General features: G+C 41.6%; 1 long non-coding RNA gene across 2 annotated transcripts; it reads left to right on the forward strand.

Moving 5' to 3' along the window:
• Nucleotides 1-7,512: 7,512 nt before the first annotated feature.
• LOC123068408 (uncharacterized) lies at nucleotides 7,513-14,531 on the forward strand. Of its 2 annotated transcripts, XR_006431739.1 has the most exons (4): nucleotides 7,513-7,555; nucleotides 7,634-7,711; nucleotides 7,793-7,967; nucleotides 8,051-14,531. It is a non-coding gene; the product is annotated as an uncharacterized lncRNA (long non-coding RNA). The 2 variants fall into 2 exon arrangements; XR_006431738.1 differs by having other exon boundaries at nucleotides 7,634-7,967.
• The last annotated feature ends 2,342 nt before the right edge of the window (nucleotides 14,532-16,873 follow it).

The raw sequence follows: 16,873 nt of genomic DNA on the forward strand, positions 1-16,873 counted from the left end.
TTTGGGTCCATAGTTATTAGCTAGATGGCTTCTTCTCTCTCTTTGAATCTCAATACAATGTTCTCCTCGATCTTCTTGGAGATCTATTTGATTTAACACTTTTTGCGGTGTGTTTGTCGAGATCCAATGAATTGTGGGTTTATGATCAAGTTTATCTATGAGAAATATTTGAATCTCCTTTGAATTCTTTTATGTATGATTAGTAATCTTTGCAAGTTTCTTCAAATTATCAGTTTCGTTTGGCCTACTAGATTGATCTTTCTTGTAATGGGAGAAGTGCTTAGCTTTGGGTTCAATCTTGTGGTGTCCTTTCCCAATGACAGCAGGGGCAGCAATGCACATATTGTATTGTTGACATCGAGGATAAAAAGATGGGGTTTATATCATATTTATTGAGTTTATCCCTCTACATAATGTCATCTTGCCTAATGCATTACTCTATTCTCATGAACTTAGTACTCTAGATGCATGCTGGATAGCGGTCGATGTGTGGAGTAATAGTAGTAGATGCAGAATCGTTTCGATCTACTTGTCGCGGACGTGATGCCTATATACATGATCATGCCTAGATATTTTCATAACTATGCACTTTTCTATCAATTGCTCGACAGCAATTTGTTCACCCACCGTAATACTTATGCTATCTTGAGAGAAGCCACTAGTGAAACCTATGGCCCCCGGGTCTATTTTCCATCATATAAGTTTCTAATCTACTTACTTTGCAATCTTTACTTTCCAATCTATATCATAAAAATACCAAAAATATTTATCTTATCTTATCATCTTTATCAGATCTCACTTTCGCAAGTGGCTGTGAAGGGATTGACAACCCCTTTATCGCATTGGTTGCGAGGTTCTTGTTTGTTTTTGTAGGTACGAGGGACTTGCGTGTAGCCTCCTACTGGATTGATACCTTGGTTCTCAAACACTAAGGGAAATACTTACGCTACTTTGCTGCATCACCCTTTCCTCTTCAAGGGAAAACCAACGCAGTGCTCAAGAGGTAGCAAGAAGGATTTCTGGCGCCGTTGCTGGGGTGGTCTTCGCCCAAGTCAAGACACACCAAGTACCCATCACAAACTAATCTCCCTCGCATTACATTATTTGCCATTTGCCTCTCGTTTTCCTCTCCCCCACTTCACCCTTGCCGTTTTATTCGCCCTCTCTTTTCCGTTCGCCTCTTTTTTCGCTTGTCTCTTGTGTGATCGTGTGTTAGATCGTTTATTTCGTCATCATGGCTAGTCCTCCTATCATCGTTAGTACTACTGATCATGAAGTTCTTAATTTTAAACAAAGGGAGGGAGAAAATCAAAAAGATGCTTGGCATAGAATTTGCAATGCTCAAAATAGATCTACCAGGAAGCAATCTACTTCTGTTCTTCTTCGCAATTTTTATGTAGGCATTACTCCTTGGAATAGATGCATTCTTGATACCATTACCGGAGGGAATTTTTTGGGTAGCCATACTTTTGATGCTTATAATGCTATGTTAGATTTGTTTGGTCCACCACCTCTTTTGGTTAATGGAACTGTTTTAACTTTAGAACATATGATGCAAAAGCTTGAAATTATTGAAAATAAAGTTGCCACCATTGAGATCCACAACCAAATTACCCAATATGGATCTAAGGTTGGAATTACTCTGAAACTTTTTAAAGAGAAGGAACCTATAGTTAACGAAAGAATAGATCAAGATTATACAAGAATCGGTGAAAAATACTCCAACGCCTCCTACAAAAATTGAGGATATTATTACCAACTTAGGGTCTGCATTTTCATCTGTAAAAATACTCCAACGCCTCCTACAAAAATTGCCAAATTAATGTATGTTCCTAAAAATAAGGGTGAATCTTCTAGTAAGGAAAATGCGGATCTCAAACCAATAAGTGTTCATCCCAACTTTCTCGTTTTCATTAAGGAACCTTTTGCTACAAAGGAATCTCTTGATTTCTTGCCTAGGAGTTTAATCATTACTAAAAAGAAGGAAACTCCTAAGGGTTATAAGTGTTCTATTGAAGAATTGAATACCAAAGATGGCAATACTTAGATCTATTCTCGCTTTTATGCCTAGCTAGGGGCGTTAAACGATAGCGCTTGTTGGGAGGCAACCCAATTTTATTTTTGTTCCTTCCTTTTTGTTCCTGTTTAGTAATAAATAATTCATCTAGCCTCTTTTTAGATGTGGTTTTATGTTTTAATTAGTGTTTGTGCCAAGTAGAACCTATAGGATCATCTTGGGTGATAGTTAATTTGATCTTGCTGAAAAACAGAAACTTTTGCGCGAACGAGAATAATTTTAATAAATCACAGGACGTGCTTTTTAGTTGATTCTTTTTGCAGTAGATTAATAGACAAATTTCCTAGGACTTCCTAGTTTGTTAGGATTTTTAGTGTGCCATAAGTATTCGAAAGTTACAGATTGCTACAGACTGTTCTGTTTTTGACAGATTCTGTTTTTCGTGTGTTGTTTGCTTATTTTATTGAATCTATGGCTAGTATCGGGGGGTATGAACCATAGAGAAGTTGGAATACAGTAGGGGTTTAACACCAATATAAATAAACATGAGTTCATTACAGTACCTTAAAGTAGTGGTTTGCTTTCTTGCACTAACAGAGCTCATGAGATTTTCTTTTGAGTTTTGTATTGTGATGTTTTCAAGTTTTGGGTAAAGATTTGATGGACTATGGGATAAGGAGTGGCAAGAGCCTAAGCTTGGGGATTCCCAAGGCACCCCAAGTTAAATTCAAGGACAACCAAAAGCCTAAGCTTGGGGATGCCCCGGAAGGCATCCCCTCTTTCGTCTTCGTCTATCGGTAACTTTACTTGGAGCTATACTTTTATCCACCACATGATATGTGTTTTGCTTGGAGCATCTTGTATGATTTGAGTCTTTTATTTTTAGTTTAACACAATAATCCTTGCTATACACACCTTTTGTGAGAGACACACATGAATTGGAATTTATTAGAATACTCTATGTGCTTCACTTATATCTTTTGAGCTAGACAATTTTGCTCTAGTGCTTCGCTTATATATTTTTAGAGCACGGCGGTGGTTTTATTTTGTAGAAATTATTGATCTCTCATGCTTCACTTATATTATTTTGAGAGTCTTTCAGAACAGCATGATATTTTCTTTGGTTATAAAATTAGTCCTAATATGATGGGCATCCAAGTTGGGTATAATAAAAACTATCATATATAGTGCATTGAATGCTATGATCAATTTGATGCTTGATGATTGTTTTGAGATATGAGGATGGTAATATTAGAGTCATGCTAGTTGGGTAGTTGTGAATTTGAGGAATACTTGTGATAAAAGTTTGTGATTCCCGTAGCATGCACGTATGGTGAACCGTTATGTGATGAAGTTGGAGCACGATTTATTTATTGATTGTCTTCCTTATGAGTGGCGGTCAGGGACGAGCGATGGTCTTTTCCTACAAATCTATCCCCCTAGGAGCATGTGCGTAGTACTTTGTTTTGATAACTAATTGATTTTTGCAATAAGTATGTGAGTTCTTTATGGCTAATGTTGAGTCCATGGATTATACGCACTCTCACCCTTCCACCATTGCTAGCCTCCCTTGTGCCGCACAACTTTTGCCGGTACCATATACCCACCATATACCTTCCTCAAAACAGCCACCATACCTACCTATTATGGCATTTCCATAGCCATTCCGAGATATATAGCCATGCAACTTTCCACCGTTCCGTTTATTATGACACGCTCCATCATTGTCATATTGCCTTGCATGATCATGTAGTTGACATCTTATTTGTGGAAAAGCCACCTTCATAATTCTTTCATACATGTCACTCTTGATTCATTGCATATCTCGGTACACCGCTAGAGGCATCCACATAGAGTCATATTTTGTTCTAAGTATTGAGTTGTAAGTAAATAAAAGTGTGATGATCTTCATTATTAGAGCATTGTCCCGAGTGAGGAAAGGATGATGGAGACTATGATTCCCCCACAAGTTGGGATGAGACTCCGGACTTTATGAAAAATAAAAGTGGCCAAAGAAGCCCACCAAAAAAATGAGAGCAAAAGAGAGAAGGGACAATGTTACTATCCTTTTCCACACTTGTGCTTCAAAGTAGCACTATGATCTTCATGATAGAGAGTCTCCTATGTTGTCACTTTCATATACTAGTGGGAATTTTTTATTATAGAACTTGGCTTGTATATTCCAATGATGGGCTTCCTCAAAACGCCCTAGGTTTTCATGAGCAAGCAAGTTGGACGCACACGCACTTAGTTTCTTTTGTTGAGCTTTCATACACTTATAGCTCTAGTGCATCTGTTGCATGGCAATCCCTACTCACTCACATTGATATCTATTGATGGGCATCTCCAAAGCCCGTTGATATGCCTAGTTGATGTGAGACTATCTTCTCTTTTTTTGTCGTATCCACAACCACCATTCTATTCCACATATAGTGCTATGTCCATGGCTCACGCTCATGTATTGCGTGAAAATTGAAAAGGTTTGAGAACATCAAAAGTATGAAACAATTGTTTGGCTTGTCATCAGGGTTGTGCATGATTTAAATATTTTGTGTGATGAAGATAGAGCATAGCCAGACTATATGATTTTGTAGGGATAGCTTTCTTTGGCCATGTTATTTTGAGATGACATGATTACTTTGTTAGTATGCTTGAAGTATTATTACTCTTATGTCAATATTAAACTTTTATCTTGAATCATTTGGATCTGAACATTGCCACAATAAAGAAAGTTACATTGAGAAATATCCTAGGTAGCATTCCACATCAAAAATTCTGTTTTTATCATTTACCTACTCGAGGACGAGCAGGAATTAAGCTTAGGGATACTTGATATGTATCCAACGTATCTATAATTCTTGATTGTTCCATGCTATTATATTACCTGTTTTGGATGTTTATGGGCTTTACTAAACACTTTTATATCATTTTTGGGACTAACCTATGAACCGGAGGCCCAACCCAAATTGATATTTTTTTGCCTATTTCAGTGTTTCACAGAAAAGGAATATCAAACGGAGTCCAAACGGAATGAAACCTTCGGGAGAGTTATTTTTGGAACAAACGCAATCCAGGAGACTTGGAGTGGACGTCAAGAAGCAATCGAGGAAGCCACAAGGCAGGGAGGCGCGCCCTTGGGGGGTGGGCGCGCCCCCCAGCCTCGTGGGCCCCTCGTGGCTCCCCTGATCGACTTCCTTCTCCTATTTATATCTACATACCCCGAAAACATTGAGGAGCACCACGAAACCCTATTTCCATCACCGTAACCTTCTGTTCCCGTGAGATCCCATCTTGGAGCCTTTTCCGGCGCTCCGTCGGAGGGGGAATCGATCACGGAGGGCTTCTACATCAACGCCAACACCTCTCCGATGAGTTGTAAGTAGTTTACCACAGACCTTCGAGTCCATAGTTATCAGCTAGATGGCTTCTTCTCTCTATTTGAATCTCAATACAATCTTATCCTCGATCTTCTTGGAGATCTATTCGATGTAACTCTTTTTGCGGTGTGTTTGTCGAGATCCGATGAATTGTGGGTTTATGATCAAGTTTATCTATGAGAAATATTTGAATCTCCTCTGAATTGTTTTATGTATGATTGGTTATCTTTGCAAGTCTCTTCGAATTATCAGTTTGGTTTGGCCTACTATATTGATCTTTCTTGCAATGGGAGAAGTGCTTAGCTTTGGGTTCAATCTTGCGGTGTCCTTTCCCAGTGACAGCAGGGGCAGCAAGACACGTATTGTGTTGTTGCCATCAAGGATAAAAATATGGGGTTTATATCATATTGCTTGAGTTTATCCCTCTACATCATGTCATCTTGCCTAATGCGTTACTCTGTTCTTATGAACTTAATACTCTAGATGCATGCTGGATAGCGGTTGATGTGTGGAGTAATAGTAGTAGATGCAGAATAGTTTCGATTTACTTGTCGCGGACGTGATGCCTATATACATGATCATGCCTAGATATTCTCATAACTATGCACAATTCTATCAATTGCTCGACAGTAATTTGTTCACCCACCATAATACTTATGCTATCTTGAGAGAAGCCACTAGTGAAACCTATGGCCCCCGACATATAAGTTTCCAATCTACTTTATTTTGCAATCTTTACTTTCCAATATATATCATAAAAATACCAAAAATATTTATCTTATCTTATTATCTCTATCAGATCTCACTTTCGCAAGTGGTCATGAAGGGATTGACAACCCCTTTATCGCGTTGGTTGCGAGGTTCTTGTTTGTTTTTGTAGGTACGAGGAACTTGCGTGTAGCCTCCTACTGGATTGATACCTTGGTTCTCAAAAACTGAGGGAAATACTTACGCTACTTTGCTGCATCACCCTTTCCTCTTCAAGGCAAAACCAACGCAGTGCTCAAGAGGTAGCAATTTTATCCAGAATCATACAATCCGTGGGATCTGTGTTGTCTTTGTCATCTTCCATGTCTCGATTTCTTATATTATCATCGTTCAATTCCAAGTCCACTAAAATGACAGCTAGTTTTGTTCTAAAATCTATCATATGTTCCTATTAAATAGTAATTAAGAGTTAAATAGTGATACAGCATAAAATAAGTATAATGATGCAAAGTGAAAAATACTTGTGTAGGAGTGTCAGCCAAAATATTGCCTGTGAAGTACTCCATAAAATTTATCATCCACAGACCACAAGATGACCTGCATGATTGCAAAATTTAAATATACTCAATAAAGTTTATCTTTTTTATAGAGATGTATAATTTTTTAAATCATCAAATGATCTGTAGCAAGCCTTATAAAAACAAAAAATCGCATCCACGTTGGTGAACCGGACATGCCCTATGAAAACCTATGAAATATTTTCTCCGTTCCTAAATATAAGTCATTTTAGAAATTTGAATATAGGTTACATACCGATGAATATAGACGTACTGTAGAGTGATGTAGTTCATATTAGAATATGTAAAAAGAGTTGTATTTAGGAACAGAGAGTATAATGGATTTTCTTAGAAGAATTTTTTTGGGACAATGCCGCACTCACTCACCATCCCTCAGTCTCTCTTCCCCATTCTTCCCTCACTCCCTCTTGCCTTATCTACAACGTGATCCCCATCCACGGCCGGAGCTGTCTGGTGGCCGTCTCCCCTTCTTCCGTCGGCCCCTGCTCTGCCCCCCCCCCCCCCCCCCCCCCCTTCGTTAGCACAGCCGGCGGACGCGTAGGCCCCTCCTCTGCCCCGCCCCTTCTTCCTATCCAGTGACGTTGGGGCATGCCTCCTCCTAGCGATGCCGCGGCGCTCAAGCTCGGCATGCTCGCTGGTGACACCGGACCCCTTCCTTGTGCAGATGCACTCGCGGGCGGACGCGCAGGCCCCTCATCTGGCCCGCCCCTTCTTCCCATCCGGTGACGCCGGGGCTTGCATCCTCCTGGCGATGCCGGGGCGCTCAAGCTCGGCATGCTCGCCGGCGACGTCGGGGCCCTCCCTCGTCCTGATGCACTCGCCGCGCCACAAACCCCCCCCCCCCCCCCCCCCCCCCTGCTCGGGACGCCATGCAGGTCAGGTTCCAACCCTTCTTCTTCCCTCGATCCAGATGCTCTGCTCTCCGATCCCATCTTGATTTCCATCTTGCTTAGGATGACTACAAAGACCTCCGCGTGTTGTGCTCCTACTCAGGACCCTCCCTGTGCTTCTCCTCGCCCGTCCGGGTCCAAGTTAGTCTCTTCGGCCCCGTTGCCTGCTCCTCCCTGTCAAATCGCTTTATAGCTTCACTGTGTGCAATGTTCGGCCCATAGGGTTAGCTGTTCAGGGGCCATGGCGTGTTCCATGCGGCGCTGCCTTCGCCGTTGCCATTGCTGCCTGGTTGTGTATCGGGCGTGGCAGCAGCCAATGGGGCCGGGAAGGTCCGAGACACTGCAGGTCCCTGCTTGCCAACTTGCAGGAGCCTGTTAATCGTTCAGTAAAAAAAGAGTAAGCTTTCTTCCAAGCCTATGATTTTCCTTTCATCCTCTTTGTTGGTGTCTGTGTTGATGATGCGATCCTTAATGGTTCAGATACCCCGAGGGAGAAGGATGTGCCGAAAGGGGATGGGAGTAGCAAGTTTGAATTAGAAGAGGTATATACCCATCTGTCTGGAGTCTGCTCTTAATACATTCTTCCCTTCGCCATGTTGTGATGTTTAACTTTTTCCACTTATCAGATTTTAGTTCAATTTGAAGCAATGCGTATTGGAATATATGTTCCAGTCCTTCCAGCTGTTGCATGAATAAATGACAATGTATTAGCATCATAATCAAAGAATGAGAAAAATCTTCTTATCAAAAGATGTTGCGGTGGGACTAATAACTAACCATAACGGTCAGGTCATTGCGGTTCTTTCCTGGGCCTAGTGAGTCGAGCACCTGGATACATTGCAACCTGGTATTTATAACTGCTAGGTACCAGGGAAAGTTTTCAATGTTTACTGGAATGAATATCTGAAAATAGAGTTTTGTTAGTTTAGGTCTCATGCATACAAACATTTGTCCTTGATTGAATTCATACAAATATGCACGGAACTGTGACTCACCATATCATGTTCCAAATAAGTTATAGCTCTGTTTAATACCCATCTTGGTGCATCATACCGTATAGAGTTAAATTCCTTTATCATCTTAGAGATGCATGCATTCTCTAAGAACACACTTCCTCCTGACCTCATCTGTAGATGCTTTTTAGCACTTATGCAATGTATGTATGTGTCTATGATATGCAATATCAAGTGCACACCTTGGTTATAGGAGATAATATAAACTCATGTTAAAATAGCAACATGTTGTCATAAAGGTAAATATACTTACTTCGTCGCCAACTGAGAATACTTATTACTCCATGATGACCACGTCCAGTCAAGACTGAAATTGACACTTCTTTCTTCAATTTATGTGTTAGATGGATCGTTTCGATTTAGTTAGTTCACGTGCGCTTGTCAATTCAACCAGTTATATTTGAGACTGAGGTCGAACAATCACATATGCACTTCAAAGAAAAATAGCCATCATAATATTGCAATATTTCATTATTTCTGTCAATGGTACCACTAGCTTACATTTTGCTGGTATAGCAATCTTATGTTCTGGAATTGACAGAATAAATTGAAATTTCTATGTTCCCAAATGAATGGTGTAAGTAATCTGAACATGAACGGAATAACAAGTGTGACACATTTAAAGTCTGTACTTTTTCATTTCTATAACTGATGTAGCAGTTGCGATCGCTATTAGGCCCATCGAACGGACCTGTGCAAGCAACGCCTTGTACATGTACGTCTTCCTAGTTCCTCCTGGACCGTCAACAAAGAATATCTGCCTTTTTTGGTTCGTCACATGATCCATTATGTCATTGAAACCAGATAGTTGCTCATTGTTCAAACAGCTGAATCGATCTAGATGTTCTTGGTCCACTTTGACCTGTCTCTCCTCTGTTACCTCTGTATTGTCAATGTTAGAAGAACCATCTGCGTCAACCAGATCTGGAAGTCCATAGAGTTTAATATCATTTCCCATGGTTTGCAGCAGACCCCTGATATCCCTAAGGACCATTTGCTCAAGTCCTTCCTCATTCGATTTAGTACGGCGATAATCTTCAGACATGGATGCTAGATGTTTGTCCTACAATTGATGGATTTGTGTTGCCTCACAGAATACCAGTATATTCGCAAACAACCGTCTAAGAGTAGAAGGCATTTGAAATGTCGCTGCCTCTGTCATGCAATCATCAAGTGTCCTGTCGTGCTTAATGAGGCCTAATTGCTCACACGCCTCTCTGAAGGACCCGCATGGCTTGCCATTTATTGTTTTTAAATCATCAACTGAAGTGGTCGTACATGGTTTAGGAGCACCCGCAAGTAGTACCTATCTCCTTCAGCATGGTGTGCATGCACCAATCTTCCAATCTGTAATCTCTAATTTTTTTATCGGTTGACCCTTCTTATTACCGGCTATCGACCTATAATGTTCTGGGAACTCTCTGTACAACAATTTTCGTGCCTCTGGTTACTTTTGGTTCATCCCAAAGTACTCGGTAAGCATGGCTTTGGAAGAAGATGGCCGAGCGACAACATCTTCCACATTTTCATAAGCCTGAAATGCGACTGTATGCATGTTTGGCAAATGAAGCTGGAGCTGCAACACAGCTGGGCTGACACCAAACATTTTAAAGCCAAAAATCCTATAGATAGCTTCCAGAGGAGATATATAGCGTGCATTCCTATATTGTCGAATTTCATGAATGATTCCCCCATCATTGATAATATCCTGCTCGAACACAAATGATGCCTTATCATGCCCTTTGTAGATGTACTTGAATAAGTACTTCACTGCCTATGTTCGAGCATGCTTCGACATTTATGTGACAGTTGTATGTCATCAGCAGAAAGGGGTTGTAAGGGACCACCCATCTATTGTCCAAATCTGCTCCTCTGATCCTAACTCTCACCCCATCATCCCTCCTATAGATGGGATATGAGTCTTTCCCTTGTAATGTAGCATCACAGAAATCTCGCGGGTAATGAAACCGACATTGTCCATCTATCATGCAAGGGCAACTTTTCTTGAGCGCGCCACATGGACCATGCAACATGTGTTTGACCACCAGATCATGGAGAATAGGATATTTATTTTTGGCGGGTATCTCTGCCGATATCACCCGATCATAGTCATCCGGGGTCCTTAACTTACTTTTTGCTTTCATGATTAGAAGTATATGCTCATGAGGGAGGCCTCGTTTCTGAAACTCAGTGACATTTACATAAGCCGCAACTTCTCCAAAATGCTTACCCTTAATCAGTAAGTCCATCATGGATCATTGTTTAGCTCTGTATACTCTTGCCACAAGGTCTGGACGGTCTTGTGGCAGCTGTCCAGGCAACAATTCAATAGTTATCTCCTCCCAGTAGGGATTGCATGTCATCGTGATAAAATAATCCAGTTTACCCCATCGTTGAACTATTGCCATTGCATCCAGGAACCTGCGCTGCATGTCACGGTCACCACCAGGAAAGGTACGTGGAAGCACGATTCTCTTGCCAATACGATCACCGTGTGACTCACCAGCGATGACGGTGTCAACAAGGCCCTATAATAAATCAATATTTGACGCCAATTAGTATAGCATGTTGAAGCAACGAGTGGCATTTGTAATACAATTTAATAGTATAAACACAAGCACGTTACCTGGTAGAGGTCAGCTCGTATGACCTTTTGATTTGCTGGCTTTGAGTACCAGTCAAGCCTCATTGTCTCAATCTTGATGTACATGTCAACCGCCCATTGTTGGAACAGGCGCCCCCCAAACAAGATGATGTTAAAAAGCTTCTTCCAGACCTGCAGTTTTGAAGGCATAGTACTCCCTCGCGCTAACATATTTCCTTGATTTTGTGGCATTCATCTCATTGTCACCAAAATCCTCATCCGGGTTATCCTCGTAGTCATCTAAAAATTGTTTAACAACATTAAAGTTGGTATATAGAATCATAAGAATATAAAAATAGGAATCGCGTCCAATACCTGCAGCTAAATCAGTGGATTGGTCTTCATGCCCTGCGCCATGACCAAGTTCTTCTTTAATCATGTTACCGTCTGAAAGATGGATACCAAATAAGGTTAACTTTGATTAATATTTATAAATCAGTAATGAACATAATTTTGGTCTACTACCTGCGGCTAAATCAGTGGCCTGGTCTTCATGTCGGCCGCCATGATCAAGTTGTTCTATAACCATGTTATTGTCTGAAAGATGAATACTAAATAAGGCTTACCATGATTAATATGTATAAATCAATAATGAACATAAATCAGGTATAACAGAATCATAAGAATATAAAAATAGCAATCACGTCCAATACCTGCAGCTAAATCAGTGGCCTGGTCTTGATGTCTTGCGTCATGACCAAGTTGTTCTCTAATCATGTTATCGTCTGCAAGATGGATTACTGAATAAGTTTAACTTTGATTAAAATGTATAAATCAATTATGAACATTATACCTGAAGAAAGAACATAGGTTAGGTACTCTTGTCGTGCAGAATCATTCACTGAATCTTGGTTTGTGTCATCGGCGGCCCCAATATATGGCATCAAACGATTCCAACCGATCTTCCCATGTGGGAAGAATAGTGGATATGACAAAGGGTCGTAGAATCCATAGTATGCTCTAATATACAGGGGACACTCTCCTTTCCCGTACACGATAAGACTTCTATCAAAGGTTTTTTGTGGGTCGCTCCCTTCAACACATATTGCTGCTACCTGAGAAGTTGTTGGCGCATTGTACCTTCGTTGATCAACTTGATATCGGTATTTAATGAGATCATGTATTCATCTAGATTCGGAACAGCGCCGAGGCTTTTAAATACTTGAGCATAAGGGTTATGCTCTAGTATTGGCAGAATCTTCGGTATGACATCTAACCTAATATTTGGAGACCTCTTAACCTTGTGAAACAAGTTTTCATCTGTATCACAAATATATAGCTGCAAATGTCGAGGGTCATTATCACCAGACTCCAGATCATCAAGAGCGTGGTACAACCCCCCACACGCGCGAAATGTATATACGCCAGTTTCTGCTGCGGTGCTGACTCGACGATCAAGGGTGACTCCCAGATTTGTGAATGAGAAGTGGGAGTTGAAATATCGTATATTTTCTCTGTAATATTTAGCATCCTCATCATCTTGACTTGTAAACAACCATTTTAACTCCTCACAAACATCTAGAGTAAATACATCCACTTTCCCCTTTCTGCAGCAAACACATGCCTATCATATTGAAATCGCAATGCTCCACAATGGCGACAATCACTAACTTTTCTAAGCACACGATGCTTTTTGGGCAGGTTCATGTAAACTCTGTCATGGGCATCATTATTGGGAGCTCCATCACCATCATGTTGCTCCACTTGGTAGGATTGAAAATAAATAACTGGAGCTAAATTGACATATGCATTAATTAAAGTTCACATAGAAACCATATTACTAATATTATATTGTACTGGTAACTCATGATAGCAACAATAAACCTGGTTGGCCAAAGATCCTAGCTTCTTCATCATGGTCCACATCTCCAGTTTTTTCTCCTAGGTTCTCGTCTCCCAAGCATTCTATTTGTGAATATTGAATAATATTGCGTTAGGAGTAGTAAATGATGCTCATTTGATGTTATGCATAATGGGAAGATGAAACTAAAAATGACATTACGCAGACCATCAATGTTTCTCGTGTGGACATCGGGCTCCAGTAGTCCATATGCATCTTTGGCGTGGTCGTTGGCTGAAAACATTTATTTGGCACAAAAGAGTAAGCAAAAGAGATGGACCCTTTTTATGGAGGGTGGTACCACAAAAACGTACCAATTTGATTATGAGTGGTTTGACCTGCATCTGGGGATGGTTCCATCCCTGGAGTAATATCATTACGTTGGATCGATAGAGGTTTATTGCCATAAGAAGGATCTGTACCTGAATAGAAAATAGAATGGCAAAATAGAGAAGAAATAAACACCAGATAATTTAGCACCATTAATAAATCAAACAACTAACCCTTTTTTTAGAAGACTCTTCTGGCATATGTAGGTTATCGATTGTACTGAGTTGGGGGTTCTCATCTAGTGACATTTGTGTGGGTGTCAGTCATCTTGAATTCCGTTGCATCTGGTACGCATCATTTCTGTGCAACCAATCGGACTCATCGTCCACATTGTCTCTGGTCAAATGAACAGAATTTGGTACTGCACCCCCTGCACTTGTTATGTTCTATAGTTGTGTGATGACTGCAGATTGTCCAGTAGCCGGCACTTGCGTTACAATGTTACTGCCATCAAGGACGGCATCAATATGCTTATTTTGCTCGCGGGTTTGTCGCTGTCGCTTTAATGTTTCCTCTCTATTTCGTGCATACCGCTCCCTTTCCATACGATTCTCAATATCATTACTGCCTGAGTAGATGAAGATTAGAACATTATATATAGAAATATATATAATGGAGAATGAAGTTCATCTTCATTACCTTGTGATACACCCAGCTGTGTTTGTGCCCCACTGATCTCAGCAGAGGCAATTTTCTTCTATTTGCAGGTCTCACGTCGTCTCTTATTAATCTCATCCTTATTTTGTGCATACCGCTCTCTATCCCTCTGCCTTTTTACTTCTTTAGGGTCTGCAATCGATGGCACAATTCAGCAGTTGGGGTACAAAAACTGAAATTGGGTGGTTGTATAATGTTCATCAACCAAGGATTGTTTGTTTCTTATATCCTGGAATGGGGTGCGCGTCCTATTGGGACTGGTCGGGGCCATACGAAGTCCTTCAACCATGTAAATGTCAAGCATGTTATCACACAATTGTAACTGAAGGAATACTATTACCTCAACTCAGACAGAGTAGTGTTTGATGTTCAACTCCATCCCACTGTTTAGCATGAAATCTTTGTTAAGAGTACTCGGCAACCAATTGAATTCCTTTTGCATTAATATATATACCTGCAATAATGATTCAGGATGTAGTAGTTTGTAATGCTATTCATGTGGGTGTACCTCAGAGTGACTATGTGTGTTCATATGAATTGGAACTGAGAGTTGAACTATCCATATGAAGCTTGATTTTAGGTGAGGTCAGTACAATGCTTATTTGACAAGGATTCATGGAACGACGTCAGGTTTAGGTCAGGTAAGGATCATGTTAGCATACGGTCATGCCATAATTCACCAGTTCCTACACTTTCCTTGTTTTTCATAATTTCATTCAATCAAAACAAAAGATGGATCACATGAATAGGTTGACAAAGGAGCATGCATTTGCGGAGCAGTTCATTCGCGTTGACATCGTCGGGTGAGCTGTGTGTGGTGATGGGGTAGTACAGTCTGCGCGGATGTCTCTTCTAGCCTAACGAAGCATTGGCGGCAGCGGGGTGTAAAAGCCTTTCGAACTTCAGATCAGAGAAGAGCATGCACCTATGTCGGCGAGGAGCTCCTCGTCACAGCCGTGGTAGGGCGCATGTGCGGCTGCACCTGTGTTGGGGAACACCGCGTCATCGTGGCCGTCGTCGGGTGACTCTGCGAGCTCGTCATCGCGGTCGTCATCGGGTGCCTCGGCGGCTGCGCAGGGCAGCGACGGGGCATGTAATCTGGACGCCGGGCCTGATTCCCGCTAATCTAGCTCATCTGTTTCCGTATATGACTCTCCATGTAAATTGAACGTGGGTTGTTACCTTCTTTTTTTGAGATTTGAGAAAAGGACGTGGGTTTACATGTAGACTTGTGCCGGCGTCGGTTGTTTGTACCGGCAAAGTTTTCGTCCACCCTCGTGAAGTTCTCTTGTTTAATAGTAGTGTAGAAGAGTTTTCGTCCGCCCTCGTGAAGTTATCTTGTTTAATAGTAGTGTAGATTGAGCCAGATTGTTTGTTTGTAGTAGTACACAATATAGTCTAAATGCATCCATCTTACTACTACTACTCCCTCACCCTCCTCAGGTCCTTTCAAATAAGATGGCGTTTGTGTTGCTCAACTGGAAAATAAGAGTATCTATTATGCTTCTATTCTACTCCATTAGGGCATCTTGAACAGGAACCGCAAAAAACGCCCGGCATCTATCCGTGGACCTCAAAAAACTCCAGAAGGCCGCATCCAATTGTAACCGCATACATCCGGCCTTCCGGATGTTTTCCCCAGTCCGCATGATCAGTAGCCGCATGCAAAGGGTACAGAAGTTCAAATAGCCGCATGCAGCACTAGTTAAAATTTTGTATCTTCCTTGAGCTGCTCGTGAGTTGGTCGATGCCAAATTTATTGATGCATTTGAATAAACTCCTCAAATGTAGCCGGATTCTGGTCCGGAAATTGGATAGGATCACCCATGTTCAAAAATCTAGAGCATCGGCAACACGGTCACCCTTATCCTCAATGATCATATTGTGCATGATCACACAACATGTCATCACCTCCCACAAGGTCTCCGGATCCCATTGTTTTGCAGGTCCACGAACAACTACAAAACGGGCCTGAAGAACTCCAAATGCCCTCTCGACATCCTTTCTAGCTGCTTTCTTGTCTATGGGCAAAGTGAGCCCTTTTCTGGCTAGCTGAGTTTGAGATGGTGCTGACAAACGTAGCCCATGGAGGATATATGCCGTCAACCAGATAATAGCCCATATTGTACTCATGTCTATTGACAGTATAGTGGCAAGGAGGAACTTTTCCTTCAGTCAGCCTCGCAAACGACGACGATTGTTGCAGCACATTAATGTCATTGTGAGAATTGGGCATGCCAAAGAAAGCGTGCCAAATCCAAAGATCATGGCATGCAATTGCTTTAAGAATGATGATGGGCTTCTTAACATGATCCTGATATTGCCCTTGTAAAGCCTTCAGGCGGTTCTTTCATTTCCAATGCATGCGGTCAAGAGAGCCCAAAAACCTGGGCACCCTCTTGCTTCTAAGATTGCCAGGAGCCTCTCAGTGTCTGCCATGGTTCGTTCTCTCAGGTACAGAGGTCCGAACACCACGACCACGACAGTTGCAAAAACTAACCATGGCATCTCCGCATGTGCTCTCAGACATCCGTAGGTACTCGTCCTATGAATCAGCGGTCGTGCCATATGCAAGCATCCGGAGTGCGGCCGTGCACTTTTGGTAACCAGAGAAGCCAATCGTTCCCACGAGGTCCTTCTTCAGGAAGAAGTAGTCATCGCGGGACATGAAGCCATGGTACAAACGATCAAAGACAGTCTTGCGCATCCGAAAACGCCGACAAAAATGGTCAAGGAAGAGTGCATCGGGGGCAAAGTAGTCGGCCATCAGTGTCAAATGGCCATGCGCCCCGTTGCGGTTGAGCACTCGATGACCCTTG

The sequence above is a fragment of the Triticum aestivum genome, chromosome 3B (assembly GCF_018294505.1).
Source record: "Triticum aestivum cultivar Chinese Spring chromosome 3B, IWGSC CS RefSeq v2.1, whole genome shotgun sequence".
Taxonomy (NCBI): Eukaryota; Viridiplantae; Streptophyta; class Magnoliopsida; order Poales; family Poaceae; genus Triticum; species Triticum aestivum.